The sequence below is a fragment of the Silurus aristotelis genome (genome assembly GCF_946808225.1).
Source record: "Silurus aristotelis genome assembly, chromosome: 17".
NCBI lineage: Eukaryota > Metazoa > Chordata > Actinopteri > Siluriformes > Siluridae > Silurus > Silurus aristotelis.
This window is the reverse complement of record NC_139590.1, coordinates 8,902,981-8,919,125: the sequence shown is the minus strand read 5'-3', so window position 1 is coordinate 8,919,125 and position 16,145 is coordinate 8,902,981. Positions and strand designations below refer to the sequence as shown.

At 39.8% G+C, this 16,145-nt stretch overlaps 1 protein-coding gene across 4 annotated transcripts in view; it reads left to right on the top strand.

The window, feature by feature from the left end:
* Nucleotides 1-16,145, top strand: part of spop (speckle type BTB/POZ protein) — a 105,131-nt gene continuing 88,986 nt past the window's right edge. Inside the window, exons 1-2 of one of the 4 annotated variants that reach the window (XM_083567405.1) lie at nucleotides 68-172; nucleotides 269-372. The gene's annotated coding sequence lies outside the window, so the exon portion shown is untranslated. Of the gene's footprint in view, nucleotides 173-268; nucleotides 373-16,145 lie in introns of those variants that run through there. The other 3 variants (XM_083567406.1, XM_083567404.1, XM_083567407.1) reach the window with 3 other exon arrangements.

Below are 16,145 nucleotides of genomic sequence, written 5' to 3'. Positions count from 1 at the left end.
CACACACACACAAACGCTATTGCCTACTTTAAAACGTTGAGTTGAGGGCTCGCGCGCCTTAGTGCGTGCGTGCGTGCGCGCGCCCGTCCGTCCGAGTGTCGTCACGCGCTTTAACCCGGACGTGAAGCCGCGCAACAGAAAAAAAAATCCGATCGAAGAAAAGATTGAGAAGGTAAGTTTGAGAAGGAGAATATGAGGCAGGAGGCGACGCATTTGACTCTTTGGAATAGATGGTGTTTGTATTTGTGTGTGTGTCCGGGGAGAGCAGATACACAGGAGCGTGTGTGAGGAGAGGTTTGTGTGGTGGAGAACTCTGGAGCTGCCTGCTAGCTAGTGCTGTGTTTGTTATCTAAGGAGCAGCAGCTGGTTTATGTAAGTAGAACTGATTATGGCTTTCAGCTTTTATTCAACTGTTAATCCGGTGTGGCTCGCTAACTTTCTCATTTAGCTCCTGTTGCCTCTGTACTAAAAACTGACTAGCCGGCTGGCTAGCTCGCTCGACTCTCTGTGTGTGTAACTTGCTAGCATTGTTGTTTGTGTTTGGACTGAAGACTTAGCAGCGTGTAATTCTCATTCCTAAGCTTCCAAAACAATAAACGACTCCAAGCTCGTGTTGATTAATATGTATGACAAGTATTGGTTATACACTTATAACGCTTGTTGGATGAACAAGTGATTATTCTCCTTTTGTTAGGAGGCCTGGACGTCAGTGATGGAGCCGTTGCCAAATAAAGAACCGTTTTAGTATGGAGCTGGAATTACAGATCCGCGCATGCGCACTGACCCGACTTTGTATCCTGCGAAATAAGGAGCTGATCCCCCTCCCCGTTTGGTATGCGCAGTGCAGGGCTGCAGGGGTGCTCGCTGCCAGAAAGTGAGCTACATTGCGATTTGAGACGACAGCCTTAGAACCAGTGCTGCATTGCAGAAATAATGATCCAGCTAATAGATTGTTATATGGAACAGTAATCAAATGGGGAAGAAATAAAATATATTTAAAGCCATAATGGGGCAGGTTTTTTTTTTGTGTGTTGCATGCACAATGGATATTTTTTGGATAACTGTAATGATATTAAATCTCTCATTTACTCACACACACCTGCTTGTTTGTAACACCTTTACCCATTCATACCTTATTTGAACGAAGCAACCTGGTCCTGTGTTTGCATGTAGACACCGGGACAGTTATCTTTGTAATTTGGTGATGGTTCAGTTTCTTTTATCTGGGTTAATATTTACACTTGATCAAGCAAAGTCGGCCCTGTATGAACCCCTTCAGTGCAGCACAGCAGCGAACCATTCAAAAGTTCAGAAGGCGAATTAATTTTTGCACAGAAAAGTTCAGGAGTTCTCAAAGTAGAAGTCTAGCAAGGTGGTCCACGATGTCCACGTTATGGTGGCGGAAATCACTTCCTATATAATTTTTCACTTTACACCTAAAATAAGAAATGGATTAAACTCTGACTGTGCACAAATGAATTCCAGCATGTATCTAAAGGTGGTTTCAGAACTGCGGGGAGCACATCAGATCACAAGAGCATTCGGCTCAGAGGTTTTGGATGCCACCGAAGCTGGAGTTTAACAAGGTGAAAAAACCTCCAATGCGCTGCTGTGGACATCATATTCACCATATCATCTGTCGTGATTGCAAATGAGCTGCCGTGCATTTGGGAATGGTAATATGAATGGCTCTGAACTCATTTGTTGACTTTTAGTGATGTGCGGCTCAAAAAGCATTGTAGCAAGAAATGAACTTGTGGCTGATGTGCAGCTGTTAATGGAAGTCGAGTTCAAGGTTTCCTTTTCTGCATGAATGAAAACAACAGGAAAAATGCAAATGTACCAAAAAGTCTTAACTCTTTTTCGCTTTGACTACAGAAAGGACAAGAGGTCAACTTTTCTTTTTTTTTTAGTAAAGGTTGAGGAGTAAAAACCAGTAGTTGTGCAGGGTCTAGTTTCTGATATCGTGTGGAGAATTATATTATATGTAAAGATGTGCTATTTACAAGAAATCAAATCATGAAACTTTTGTTTTTTAGGGTTTTCGTTGAGTGCTGGTAAAATAGTGCCCCGGTAAACAGCCAGCACAAATGTGTAGATTTATCGGTGGATTTCTTTACATTCAAAATACATTATCGGCATGTTGTAGCCAGATGATGGTACTGCGAGTAACAGTTGAACCGTTCACTGTTAGAAAAGTGCTGCCATGGGGACAGGGTTACTCGGTGGTTAAGATGTTGAACTTCTGAAGGTCAGGAGATCAAATCCCAGCAGCACCAAGCTGCCACTGCTGGGCCCCTGAGCAAGGTCTAAACTACTCTGTTGTATAAATGAGAATACAGTACAGGTTTTGCACATCATAAGTATTAAAACGCTGCTTTCTTTCCCTGTGACGTCTCTAAGCGTAATGAGATGAAATGGATTATAGTAGCAGTACTGCACAGTTATTCTGATCGGCCCTGGTTGGTATTTTAAGGCAGCGTCGTAGATCCTGCTGCGCTCCAGTCATGTTTCTGAATTACAGAATAGGTAGTAATAAAACTAAGGCAGTGAAATTTTATTTACTGCTCAGACTCGGCTCGGGTAACTATACAGCCCAATAAAACAAGCCTGGACCAATCTTCAGCGATATTAAACGCTGAGATATTATGACCCAGTGCAAATATTTTAACACGAGAACATATTGCACCGGAAAGCAGTGGCCAGACTTGCGTAACCAAAGCGACGCTCCATGGATCTGTAATACAATATCAGATGTTGTAATAACTTCCATGCTTCTGGGATGATTTTTCACTAGATTCTGTAGTGTGCTTATGGAAATTTGTGATCAGCCACGATGATGTTGGTAAAGTCAGGTAATGATGGGGTGCAGTCAGTGTTTCAGTTTATCACAATGGTGTTCAAAAGGGTTGAGGTCAGAGCTCTGTAGTGGGAGATCTTCCACTTCAATTTAAAGTATATCTTCATGGAGCTGCAGAGTACACAGGTTGAAGCAGGTTTGGGTTCAGGTGAAGGGAAAATGTAGCATTAAAGCTTGGACTGGTATCGTAAAAAAAAAAAAAAAAATCGATACCAGTTTCGTGAACGATGGCGATTTTAAGAAATCGGTTTGAACAAGATTACATTAACACATTATCTCAGAGAAACTTTAGTTTTATTTTTCAGGGTAACACTTTTTACAGGCTTCTCCTGAGCCACTACACAAAGGAACTCAATGTAGTCAACACAATATTTCAGTGCAAACAGTTTTAATTCCAGTTTTAATAAAGTTCAAGCAGTTTTAAGTCAGTATATGTGAGCCTCACTGCTGCTTAGGATCTTTTGAATCACTCAGCAGTTCTTCTTCAGAAAAAGGAATTTGAATTCTTTATTCATTTTGATGCTCTTCTAATTCCACGGTCAGAGGCTATTAAGTTAATATGAAAAGGGGAACAACCATGAAAGCTAAACTGTTAATGCAGCCAAGGATAAGGACATTTAAACAAGATGACAAGTTTAATGTGAGTTAAACGTGATCAGTTACTGTTAACTTTAAAGCATCTAAGCATCGATTTAGCTAGTTATCTAAAGCAGCGGACCAGTACCGGTCCGCAAGTCAACTGGTATCGGGCCACACAGAAAGAATACATAACTTACATTATTTCCGTTGTATTTTATTATCTGATTCTGAACGATGTTTTTTTGTGGAAAATTACCAGATTCTCTCTGCCACATCTGTCTATGACTCACTCTTGATGCACGTCATGATGCCTCGGTCACATGTCTTACCAACATCCGCTACCTTCTTAAAGGGGCTCTGGCTGGTAACACATAATACATTACCGCTAAACTCAAACCCCCAAGTGAGCGAAATGAACAAAAAACACAGTGGATTCACGATTATTATTATTATATTCAGAAAATACTAGTTTTTATGCTGGTCGTATCATTTTATTTTGTTGTGTTTATCCAACACACCGTAAACAACCGGTCTGTGAAATTATTGTCTGACATTTAATCGGTCCGCGGTGCTAAAAAGGTTGGGGACCGCTGATCTAAAGCCATCGAAACAGTATATAACATTTATAATAGCGCAGGTCCTAAAAAATAGGACTAAGTGGCTGCGCACAACCGTTAAGTTAAAAAGTGCACAAGCATGCAGCACAACAAGTTAGCCGATTTTTTGTATGTTTGTTTACCTGTCAGAGCCCCAGTCATAGCGCCACTATCTTCATCAGTAATGGAGGACTCTTGTGGTGTGCATTTTGAAGGAGGTCCTGAGGCAGGAAAATTCTGAGTGGATGACTGCACTGGCTCGGTCCCCTTGCAGGAGCAAATTTCTGCTCTTATGTTTATTCAAGCGCTCAATCATATTTGATGTGTTGCCCGTCTTGGCAGATCTTATCGTCGTCGACCGTGGCGAAATGTAGCCACACTTTTGATCGTTTAAAAAGCAACTCGATACCCATCGCTGGTTACAGCATCCAGAGACACCTTAACTGTGTGCATCCAGCTGTGAGGTAACAGATCGGGGAAGAACTACATATGGCGTTTTCTTTCCCCCAATACTTTTGTCCATATAGTGTAGAATTGGCAAGTAGGGTTGCAATGGGGTGGGCAATTTTTGGAAACTTTCCATGGGATCTTTGGGGAATTTTTTTGGGAAATATTCCAAATTGGAAACTTACCTGGAATTTATGGGAATTTTACAGACATTTTTGAGAATTAAATAGAAATTTGGGGAAATTAATATAAACTGTATCATATACATATATAAATATAAACATTTTATTTGGTCATAAGCTGGCATGAAAACTACAACGAAGTTTGAAACAAATGTATGTAAATAACGTGAATGCACGCCGAGATGGACATTGATATTATTTTGTTTTCAGAATTCAAGAAATGATGTAACCTGCAATTTTGTAAATTCCCATTAATTTCCATTGAAAGTTTCCAGTCTTAAAAAATTCCTGGAAGTTTGCTACCCTTTTGACAAGTTTGAGGAAGTTGTTGAACTCCACTTCCTTTGGTGGTGCGAACATGGCTGGTGGAATGAAAGCCTGCTGCAAGGGATCGTTCACTGATGAATAACTTGAGATGAGTGTAGAAGTGCACAACGTCCTTCTTGCAGAAGCTTCTGGCTCAGTGGTAAATCAGTGTAACTGCTTTTTCATTCACTTCCCTCACTTTTACTTCGACACAGTGTCATTCAGGATTATGTCTAATAACGTTTAAGTGAATTAGTCTTAATAAACCTACTACAGAGCAGCTGTGAAGGTAAGCGTGAGGGAGAAGGGAGGAGTGCTGTACATTAGGGTTCTTTAGTGTGGAGAACTGGATGAGGTTCTCTGATGTCTGTGCTTCTCCAGGGGTCTTTGGTATTTTTTTGTCTAAAATGTCAGGACAGTACATTTTTATCAGCTCATTTTTTTGTTCTCATTTATAACATGACAGTAAGCAGTATTACTTGTTTCACCTCTGTTCCTCTCTGCTTTTCTTTCTGCCTTCCTTTCTTAATGTTTTCTGTCTCTTTTCTTTCTTCCTAGCACAGGTACCTTCTGTCCACCCTCCCTTCATCTTTTTTTCCTTTCAACATTTTCTTTTGCTTCCCCTCGCCCAGTCTTCCTTCTCTCTTCCTTCCTCCATTACTTCCTTTGTTTGTTTGTTCATTCCTTCCTTTCTTCCTTTCACTGACTTTTACTGAATTTCTCATGGCTTTTCATTGCTACATTTTACTTTCATTACATCCTTCCTTCAGCATATCCTCTCTCCCTTTCTCACACCATCCTTTCCTCATCCTTTCCTCTGTCACACCATCCTCTCCTCCTATGTTCCTTTCTTTCTTTGGTTTTCTTTCTTTCTTTCTTTCTTTCTTTCTTTCTTTCTTTCTTTCTTTCTTTCTTTCTTTCTTTCTTTCTTTCTTTCTTTCTTTCTTTCTTTCTTTCTTTCTTTCTTTTTTCTTTCTTTCTTATAAAATTTTCTTTTTCATTAAATTGCTCCTCTATTTCCTTCCTTCTCTCAGCATATCCTCTCCATCCTTTCCTCGCTCTTCTTTTTTTGTTTTTGTTTGTTTGTTTCTTTCTTTTTTCTCTTTTTTTTCCAGCTTTCTTTTCCAACATTTCCTTTCTACCTTTTCCTCTCTCCAAATCCCCATTTTCTCTTTTCCTTCCTTCCTTCTCTTAATTTTTATTTTTCCCTTTCTATCCCTCCCTCCTGCCTCTGTAGTGGTTGGTTAGTATCAGTAGGAACAGTGAAAGTGTGTCTGCTGTGGAACTTAATTACAGAAAGTTTAATCCGCTTGAATTTAAACACTTTCAACAGTTGTGCATTTACGTTCCTCCGCAGTTTCCTGGTGCTAATTTTAAGGCCGGTGAGTTATTCTGTCTCATTCTCTGTTCATCAGGTCTGCCAGGTCTTAACTTTCTCTTTCTCTCTCTCTCTCTCTCTCTCTCTCTCTCTCTTTCTCTCTCTCTCTCTCTCTCTCTCTCACCCCTTCTCTTTCTCTCACTTTCTCTCTCCTGGCTCAGCAGCATGCTAAATCCAAGACTTAGCACAAACCTGCTTTTATTTCCAACAACAAGCAGAGAAATTACATTAGTTACGCTCTGCAAAATCAGCCAAGCAAAACTATTTATTGTGATATCCAGAAGCAAAAATTATCCCAGTGACTCATCCAGGAGTTTTTTTTCCCCAGTTATTAAAAAATTTGATAATTTGATTGGCGAGCACCAATATTATTTCGAAGGTAGAACAGCATTGGCATTTTTCCCTCTGAAAATGTAGGATTGAAGTGGAAATGATCCATTTTGTACATCTTTTGAGATGAATATTAAACCTCCGGGCCATGTAGCAGGAGACAGCGCTACTCCATCATTCCATAAAGCTTCCATTTCAAAAGGAATGCCTACACGCCATAAACGCTTATTTATGATGCATGTGCATGCAGGAGGATTTATATTACTTCAAATCTACTTTGTTCACCTTTGGTTAAGTTAGTTTGTTGTGCAGGTCAGCCAACAACAGTGTGTATATGTACAGTACGTTTGTGGCTCTCGGACTGGTGACGTCAGAATTAATTAATGGATGAACAACACACTAAACACAATCACTTGTTTTGAACTCTTCTCCTATAGCGGAGGTTGTAGGTCGTATACACTGTATGATTTTGGGTTTTCACAGATAAAATAAGACCAATGTGAAACCATCATCTGTGAGAGATGTTCAAAGATGCCCATGAAGGGTGCCAATACAAGTGGATGTCCCCGATGTAGACTTGTTACAGGTGAAGTTTTCCTGGTATAACAACCTTGTAGTAAACATTGATTAAAAAAAAATGAAAAAATATTTTTTTTTTTTTAGAAGTGCTTTATCTTTATTAAAGTGCAATTTAAAATATACAACAGAAAACAAGACTGGTCTCCTAAAACGAACAAGTAATTTGTTTCATTTTTAGAAAAATAAACATTTTATTGCTGAATCAATTTAGTGAATTTAATTGCCATATTACATCCAAAACAAATATATAAATAAAAATATAATCTTTGGCCTGAGTCCTTTTAAAACTCGGTTTCTCACACACAAAAAAAGTTTGCCTAATTCCGACTTTTTTTTTTTTTTGAGCAATTCTGACTTTATTTCTTCCAAAATTTCTGGTGCATCCACTGGTAACCATGTTGTCGGCTTGAAGTTTGAAGCTGTTGGTGTATGAACGAGGCTCCTCTGCTTCATCTGTCTTGTTCCGTCTCCTCCACAGCTGATTGTTAGACTGAGTTCTCTCCAGGGATCAGAGGCTCAGTTTGATACCATGCGATTCTATTGATTGTAGCCCATTTCATGTTCAATGTGTAAAACTTTATGGCACTATAGAGAGGTGGCACAATGCTCCGTGTGCAGTTAAATGGACTAAACCAAATTTTAGGCAAATTATTATTATTTTTATATTCAAAAATTCTAACAAATGTCAAGAAATGTTGTATGGCAAGAAGGAAGGTGGAAAAATGGGTTAGAAAGAATGTGGACAGATGAAAAATGGATGAAGGAAATTAGAAAGGTGAAGAGAAAGACGGAATGAAAGAGAGAAGAATAATAAGGAAATGGAAGGAAATAAGATGGAAGGATAGAAGAAAGGAAAAAAAAATACAGGTGGTTGTTAGAAAATCTCAATATAAACCACACGCAGTATGTACAGAGTCCTGCACAATGTACATTACCATGTAACTGAACGTAATTGTTACTTGCATGTGCAGTCACTCACACACACACACACTTTGAAAGTACATAACAACCTTGTAGTTAAAAAATATATAAAGGCAATCTTCCACTCCAACCGTTGGATCTCTTCATGGATCTGGAGCTTTGTGCACAGGGGCATTGTCATGCTGGAACAGGTTTGGGTCTCCTAGTTCAAGTGAAGGGATGATGTCAGGCTGCGTCCTGCATCCGAAGCTGCCTCCAAACACAACAGTTACAATTGTGTGCATCCAACCATGAGGTTACAGTTTAGGGAAGAACCAGATATCGCTGGAAAAGTCCGGAAACCCAATACTTTTCTCCAGATCGTGTATTTTCTATCTTTGTATCTGTTTACAAAGATATGTAATGCACTATATTCAGTTTCTCTGTTTGTCTTCATTTTCCCGAAAGGATTTAATCACATCCACGTTTCCTAAAGTTTGCTGTCGCACTTGAAAATCAGCAGCACAGCAGAATTTGCTTCCGAATCCTTTTTTTGTAGGTAAAATTAACCACTAAAGTGATAAACTTGATCAGTTTAAAGTTCAAATTGGAAATCAACCAAAGGTTAATATTCTCAGTTTAAATATCACAGATTCTGGCAACGTGTGTGTGTGTGTGTGTGTGTGTGTGTGTGTGTGTGTGTGTGTGTGTGTGTGTGTGTGTGTGTTTTGGTAAGAGAGAGCAATATGAGCGTTTAAACTCCATGGCTGAGAATAGGCTCATTTCTCACAGGCGATTGCTGGTGAGGAAATCCAGCCCAAAGTGAATTAGTTTACATGAGGGGATGAAAATTGAAATATGGATTGGGGTTGCGAATGCCTGTCTGCGCTCTTATATACAGGATGAAATATCTTATTGCTCTCTCATATTGCGTGCGCTCGTGCGCTTTTCTGAAACGGCACCAGGCTGCTGCTTGTGTTATTTATGTAGCTCTAATAAATGGTATTGGAATTAAAATGTTTGTGTTCCAGTGGGTTTTAATGGATTTCAGTGGGTTTCGTTGGGTTTTAAATGGTTTCCCTGGGGTATTGGTGGACTTGAGGGGGTTTTGAAGGGCTTTACAGGGCTTTCCGTGAGTTTTTACACTTTTACACTGTGTACACTGATAGTGATTTTGGTAGTGAAATGCCCATTTACCCATAATCCCCCTCTGTATATCATGCTTAAATGCAGAAATGCAAAACCAGTCCTTACACATCATCGCGTTACAGACTAGACATTTTTATTTAAGTTTTTTGCATGTACATTTTTTTTTCACATTCCAAACCCACTTTTTTTCATCGCCTTCATTTTTTCCTTTTACGTACATCACTTCTTTTAAGTTCCGCTGGTAAATTACGTGTAATTGTCGATGCCGGCGCCTCCCGCCGCGCCTCTCATTTATCACCCGATTCTGTCTTCAGCACAAACGTTCAGCTACTGGATCACTTCTGCTTCCTAGACATACCTCCTGTTCATCTGTAGTTGGTCTACTCTGGAGAGTGTCAGCATGTCAATCATTACGACATCCTCCTTAATTCCTGTGATGTCCTGCCATCTGTACAATTCTTTATAAATACCTTGGAAAATTACAATTCTCAGTTGTTCAATTTACTCCACTGAGTGTAAAAAAAACAAAAAGCTGCTTGTGTAATTGACTCTTTTTCACTTAACAGAAAGAAACACACAGATTCATTGTGTTTTGCTTTGACCTGTCAGGTGGGATCTTTTCACTAGTATTCATGTAAATGGAAGATTGCAGCTGATATTTATAGGAAGAGGGAGATTGAGAAAAAGAGAGAAATGAATGCAAGAGGAAAGTGGGGAGAGATGGATGGAGGGAGCATGACTGGGAAAACGAAAGGCCAAATGATCGTGAGGAGATATGGAGAAGTGGCATTTCTACACCGTGTGTGTGTGTGTGTGTGTGTGTGTGTGTGTGTGTGTGTGTGTGTGTGTGTGTGTGTGTGTGTGTGTGAGAGAGAGAGAGAGAGAGATTTTTGCCTGGATATGCAGAAAGGTTGGCATTTGAGTTTTAGTGAGTTGTATTTGTTTTGCTGATGTGGGGGTGTGTGTGTATTTGTATGTTGTATGGCACTGGACCTCAGCTATTAGAGCAGGTAGAGAGAGCGGAGCGCGGTCGACCCGAGTCACGCGTTTAAGCTAAAAAGTAATAGTAGGAAAAGAGCAGGTGTGAGAGAGCGAGACACCGTCGCCTGATTGAAATCAATACTTCATATGGTTGTGAAATTGCCTTTTTGTTTTAGAAAGAGGGAGAGAAGGAGAGAGAAAGAGAGTGAGAGTGGTACGTGTTGCATTGTGCTTTTCAGTGAACGCGTCTTGATTATACAGAGGGTCTTGGGTGCCTAAAAGTTTGGTGTTTACTGATCTTTAAATCCTCATTTACTGTGTTTTGAGACACACACATATAAAAGTGTTTGTTTATTTATATATATAATATATATACCCACACACACACACACACACACACACACACAGTGTGTATCAGTCATTGTATTGGTGTGTGTTTGGTCATGTGATCAGAGTGAGTTGTGTACTGTTATCTGTTCCATTCTCACCACTTCCTGTCCATGTGTGCACTGATTTTTCATATATTGTGTGCTCGTCCTTTATTCAGTTGTGTGCTCATTTGTGCACGTCTTGTGTTTGTGTATGTTTATTTTTTGATGATTGTGTTCATTTTTGTGCTTTTGACTTTTCTTTTTTTGGTGTGTGTATTCGCTCATGGGGTATTGGCTCGGTGAACGGCAGTGTTTCAGTGTAACCAGAGAGCCGGTGTGATAGACGCGAAAGCAGGAAACGGAGAAGGTACACAAGTGTGAGGATGATGAGCTGATGTTCTCCTCTCCTCTCCTCCACTCCATACTTTTGTCTCCAGCCGCATTCATTTCCTGCCAGTCTGGCAGCCAAAACTGAAAACACAACAAGGAATACACTCTCTCTGAACATCTGAAGAGAAAACTTTTCGGATACGGCTTGGACCGCGTTCAGCAAACGGTAGCCCGCGTTTCCGGCACACGCTCAAACGGAAGAAGACGTTCACCGCAGGTGCTGGCGTAAATTGTATTTTGCCGAGTGTTGGCAGCTAGTTGAACACACAAGGTTTTACACGAGCGCGCGCGCACACCCACCGCTGCAGCGTTAGCCGTGTGAGACTAGCACGTTTGTGAAACCTGTGGGAGACAGCTGCGAGGAAGGCATGTAATCTCCAATCTGCCGACACTTCACAAAGCCTCAGCACTGCGAGCTGGTCATCCGCACACTCATTTGTGAAACAGAGCTCAAATGTCACCAAAACAGCATCACTAATAAGCTCTTCAGCTTTGAACAGACAAAAGGCAAGAAATCTGCTTCTTGTTACTCATAAGCAAGACTTTGAAGATGATTTATTTTTTTACCAGTTAATTGTCACTTTGCAGGAATTCGGAGCTGTAATTTGCTATAAGGAATTGCAGCTTGAGGACGTTTCAGCACATCGTTACATCCTGCTTTGATTCACTGTCTAAATGCTCAGATGTGGTCTGGGTATGATTTCGAGACGCTTTATTATAAATCGGCAGATGTGAGATTTCTTGAAAAAACAAACCCCCTCGGAAGAAAGGATCAGTTTGTTTTGATGTGGAAGAAGGCAACGCTGATGAACATCCGACCGTGTTATTGGCACTCGTTTTCCTACTTCACGACTATCAACATGATATATGATGATATCAGCCGGATGGATTGCTATCTAGTGCAATAATGCAAAGGCCAGCTAGTAAACCGCTAAAATATTTTCTGTCTTTTGACTGCTAAAGCTGGAAAAAGGTTTGTAGTCACTTGATCATAAGATTCGTATGTGCTTTTTAAACATCCCATTCCACATTAGTCCCCATTTGCTGGATATGTGCTTCAGCCACAAGGGTGTTAACAAAGTCAGGAGCTGGTGTAAGGTGAGGGTTTGTGGTTTAATGTGCTGAGTTACTCAGACACGGTGAGAAAAATAAATGTATTTATACAAATTTTAACCCATTTGTCACTTTATCTTGGTATATCGTGTCAATTGTCTGAGGTGAATTAGTTTTATATAAGATAATTATATGAAAAAATAAAATTGATTTAATAGGGGTGTAACGGTACGTACCTCAGTTTTTAAGTTACGGTTCGGTAAAAACTCAATACGTTTGGAGAAAGAAATGCAAAACACAATTTTAATATTTTATTAACACAGTTTATTATTAACATTTTGTTGACATCAGTTAACATTTTTAAAGCAATTTTAAATAAATTGCCTGCTTGGTTAACCCTAATCTTGGGCTTCGTGGTTGCGTGAACGCAACTAATAGCCAATTGTTCTCAGGTGTTAATGTTTAGCAATAGATTAAATAAATAGGGAGAAGAGTAACCATGACGAACAGTAAATCATTCTAAAGCTCAAAGTCTCAAGCAGCAATTTCAGATCACTATATTTCAATGGAAAACGTATAACGAATGTATTTGCCGAATTTGTGTGAGCAGTACACAACAACAACGTGCATAAAAAAAACCGCACTACTTACATTAATATTGTAATAACGAGTCACAAACACATCCACTGCTGCTAATCCCGATTTATTAGGAAAGATAAGGGTCCAGTGAACAACATGCCGTATAGCATTTCTGCTCCAAACAAACAATAGTGTTGTAATTTAGATGTTTATTCCCTTGTTTACGTCACAGAACTTCGGCTGGTGTTTGTGTTTATATATTTCCGAATAACTTTCACATAAAAACCAACATCTTGGTGACAAAAAACCAAATATGGCTGGTAAAATATAGTGTTACAAAACGGTTGGGACCACAAAAAAGTACAAAAAATGATAATAAAAAAGTAAAAGAGTATAAATCTTGGGTGGAGTCTCCTCTCTCTCTGCAGGTGTCGCCATGTTTTCTTATGCGCCACCTCTCATTTCAAACCTTTTATTTCCCAGCCAGTAACATTATGGAAACAAAATGACTGATGGACAATGTAGCCAATAAGTGCAGGATTCTAACGATATATGGGAGGATTTTTTTCTCCTCGTGTGTGAGACTTGGTTTTATTACTCTTTACAAACTATTACTGGCTGAAGCAGCGAAGTAAGTTTGTGTGTGTGTGTGTGTGTGTGTGTGTGTGTGTGTGTGTGTGTGTGTGTGTGTGTGTGTGTGTGTGTGTGTGTGTGTGTGTGTGTGTGTGTGTGTGTGTGTGTGTGTGTGTGTGTGTATTGTTGAGATTGGAATGGCCAGACATCAATATGAATGGCCATGACTATAGAACAATAGCTTGTCTGGCTACCTGGCCATCAATATGAATGCCAAATCAACATCAATAGCCCCAAATATGTATAACAAAATCCTTTAATGGTCAACCATTCATTAATATGCAGACTGTATGAAGAGTATGAATGATCACCTGAGTTTAGCAGGTGTCTCTCAAACAGAGGGAGGGAGAAAAGGCTCAGACAGTCTCAGATAAATGTTTGTGGGAATCTCATTTGTTATGAAAATCTTCATAAAATTTGAAATATAAACTCATGAGACATGTAGCTTTCAACCCAGTACTTTTCTGGATTGCTATAGGACAGATTTCATGTATTTATATATGAAGGAAAAAAAGATTTATTTAAGGATTTTTTTTTTTCTACAGCACTTAATCATCTATAACTTATTTTTTTAAACAATATCAACAGTGAATAATGGACAGTAAAGCTCAAAGTGTCTTCTTTTTAGAGATATTTAAATTGTGTATGAAGCCCACTTTTATTAGGAACTGTTAACATTTAAAGTTAGGTAGGGCATTTCAGCTGTGAGTCCCAAAATCTGTGTCAAAGGCTAACAGGTTAAATAATATATTAAATATTTTGTGATATTTGATAAATATAAATATAATAAATCAAATCAATGCTATCCCCTTAACGAATTCAAGTAAAATGTGTGTAATCTTTAATTTTCTAATCTTTAAATGAGTATCAATTAAATTGCCACAAATTGTCTTATGATCTGCTTTTAACTACTTATTCAAGTCAAGGGGTACGAAAGTGAAAATTGTAATTAAACAAAATGTAAACAAATGGTTTGTGCAGAAACAGCATGTAAACAGTAGGTAGTGATGAAGTGATATAATATGGGCATTGATGTGTGAAGTGAGTACGAGTGTGTGTTTGAGTCCGGGTTGTACAGATCAATCACTCAGTTGTGTGTGTGTGTGTGTGTGTGGTTCAGTTCAGTGTTGAGAAGCCTGATGGCTTGAGGGAAGAAACTATTGCACAGTCTGGGTGTGACGGCCCAGAGGGTGAAGAGTGTGTGGGGTCGTCCACAATGCTGTTGGCTTTGTTGAATAAAGAGTACAGTTCCAATTCAGCACAGTGGAGGCCTGCAGTGGGCTCGGGGTTCCCTGGCACCCTGGCGATACTGGGGCTTGAACCCTCGACCTTCTGATCAGTAACCCAACACCTTAACCACTGAGCTACCACTCTACCAACATTCTTCAGCAAATGTCTTCATTCACTCCCTCGAAATGTGGAATTTCTCCTTTTAAAAGAAATTCTTGAAGCTGGACATAAAACACTAAAGAATCCACAGCGCTTTAGTGTTTCCATGCATGCGCAAAGCAAATCGTATTTCCGGTACAGAGCGTGCAGCTACTGTGGCACTGCGCTAACTCTAGCTTCTATTTTATACGACTGCCGTTGTGTACGTTTTCAAGTTTAATAATACAATTATTACCACTTAATAAGTTTCTGAGGAAACTCAGAGTTTAACCATGTTCTGCATATAAAATAAACAAACCGGAGCCCTGCACTGAAAAATTCCAGTTCAAATACGTACTTTACACTCCTATGATGTGATCGTTCATATGATGAGGGCCATACAATACGTTATGACCAAACTTTTGATGTCACCCATATGAGGATGGGTTCCCCTTTGAGTCTGGTTCCTCTCAAGGTTTCTTCCTCATATCATCTAAGGGAGTTTTTCCTTGCCACTGTCGCCACGGCTGCTCATCAGGGACAAACGCACACCATTCACCTTCACTGTTGTTTTCTGTAAAGCTGCTTTGAGACAATGTCTGTTGTGAAAAGCGCTATACAAATAAACTTGACTTGACTTGACTTGACAATACTTACAGGAGTTCTCCAGGAGAAATAACTAAACAGGAGGGGGCGGGTGATGGGTGTGAAATACAGGAGACTCCCCGGAAAAACGCGAGTGTTGACGGGCATGTTCATCGCAGCGACCAGCAGCCAGTAAGAACCGATTTACAGAAAGCGAGTCAGCCAACGATATTTGAGGTTACAGTCCCGTTACATGGATTCACCCATAAAAAGTTGGCAAAAAGAAATAAAAATGGCAGCAAAAGTAATATTTGCCTTGAGATTGGTTGTGTGTACAGATTTAATTTTCCCCCACACACTAGAGCTTGTATTGTACACACAGTAGACCTGTTGCGCCCACGAGGATTTAAAACGGTCGCACAATTTCCGCACGTTCACGTGAGTGCCGATAGTGAGCTTAATTTTGGGTCACGGACGCAGTATCTCCTTGCAAACCAGTGTTGATTTCAGTGCCTTTTTGCCGTTCCCCCTTTGTTAAAAGGTAGAGCCTGAAAGTTCTTGGCCCCTTAATCGCAGCAAGCAGTTCTACTGTTCGATCCATTTATGGGCCGTTTGACAGAGATGAATTTAAGACCTATGAAAAAGGCCAGGCCTTATCATACCTCTCCGATTCATCTTTTCCAAACTTGATCTAACTGAATAAATGCATGCAGCGATTAAGGGGCCAAGCACTTTGTCTTCACCACTCAGCAGTGGAAACATGGTAAAAGGCACTGAAGAGATCATGATAGCATGATCCAAAATTTGTAACGATGGAACAGAACTCTGAACTGTTCCCCTCCTTTACATCCCCATTTTGCAGACGAAAAGCAAAACTGC